Genomic DNA, 1,648 nt, shown 5'->3' with positions numbered 1-1,648 from the left:
CATTAGAGGAGTGGCATAACTGTGTTAAGGGTTTGGGCGCTATGGCCCGGGGGCCATTTACGGCCCTTGATACTGTCTTATCCAGCCCCCCATATGATTTTAATGTTAGGCAGTTTCACATGAAATATGACGTGTTTTGTGAAGCTTAGAAATTACATTTGCAATAAAATTAAGTTCTATTTTCAGGGAACCTGGTGAAGGTGGGGTCTGTTGTAAAGGTGGCCGCCTTCAATAGGCTTAGTGCCGGGGGAAATCCTGGCTTGTGTTCGTAATATGGCCCTCGGAGGCCAATGCCTAGACCTGGACCTGCAACTGAAAGCTATGGACTCTGAGATCAGATTCCTGAGCGTGTACTGCATTTCTCTTGCATGGTGCTGGCTCGGGTTGAAAGTGCCATTTCGTCCCTACTGAGAGAGAGCTGGATGCCACTGGCCGAGAGAAAATAGGAATGAGTGTATGATAAGTGCATGTGTTTATGTGTGCGCTCGTGTGTGTGTGTGTGCCCGTGTATGCCCGTGTGTGCCCGTGTGTGTGTGTGTGTGTGTGTGTGTGTGTGTGTGTGTGTGTGTGTGTGTGTGTGTGTGTGTGTGTGTGTGTGTGTGTGTGTGTGTGTGTGTGTGTGTGTGTGATGACTAAGCCCGTGTGGATTAGGGTCCCCTTCCAGTTTTAGACAAAATGTCTCTGTTTCTCACACACACACACACGCACGCACGCACGCACGCACGCACGCACGCACGCACACACACACACACACACACACACACACACACACACACACACACACACACACACACACACACATTTTCCCTCCTGCCAAGTCCTCTCCAGGCGTGACTTCCCCTGTGAGAGCTGGGATCACAACAAGAGAAAGAAAGAGTGAGTGAGAGAGAGAAGGGAGAAAAGATGATGGAGAGAGTGCTTGTGTGTGTGTGTGTGTGTGTGTGTGTGTGTGTGTGTGTGTGTGTGTGTGTGTGTGTGTGTGTGTGTGTGTGTGTGTGTGTGTGTGTGTGTGTGTGTGTGTGTGTGTGTGTGTGCGTGCGGTGTGTATGTGTGTGTGTGTGTCTGTGTGTATGCGTACATGTGCGTGCATGTGTGTGTGTGTGTCTGTGTGTGTGTGTGTGTTGTGTAGGGGAGAGAGAGGGGCGGCTTAGTTTGTTTAGTTAGTGGATTAGCTATTGTCGTGTCGCTCTTGAGCACAAATCTCCTGTGGGGTGACCCACCCATCGGCGCAAGGGCTCCTTAGAAATGTCACATTACTGCTGCAGTGGCATCCATACACAGAGACACGCACGCACACAAACACACACACACATGGAGAGAGAGGGAGGGAGAGAGAGAGAGAGAGAGAGAGAGAGAGAGAGAGAGAGAGAGAGAGAGAGAGAGAGAGAGAGAGAGAGAGAGAGAGACATGCAAATTCCCTCGCATTCCAAACTGCTCAGAATATATATCAACGATTCCTGTTACATCCCACTTCAAATCTCTGCGTCGTCGTGACTATTGACATGTGTACGTACACCAACACTCAGCCCTACGAGGCCACACGTACACGGCACAGCACAACAACACCCAACACTTTTCTACACGCATAATTGTCAACGGTAAAGAACAACCCACTGTCACCACACAACTTAAATTGGGCAGAAACATC

Source organism: Engraulis encrasicolus, chromosome 19 (assembly GCF_034702125.1).
Source record: "Engraulis encrasicolus isolate BLACKSEA-1 chromosome 19, IST_EnEncr_1.0, whole genome shotgun sequence".
Lineage (NCBI taxonomy): Eukaryota > Metazoa > Chordata > Actinopteri > Clupeiformes > Engraulidae > Engraulis > Engraulis encrasicolus.
Note: the sequence above shows the minus strand (reverse complement) of the source record.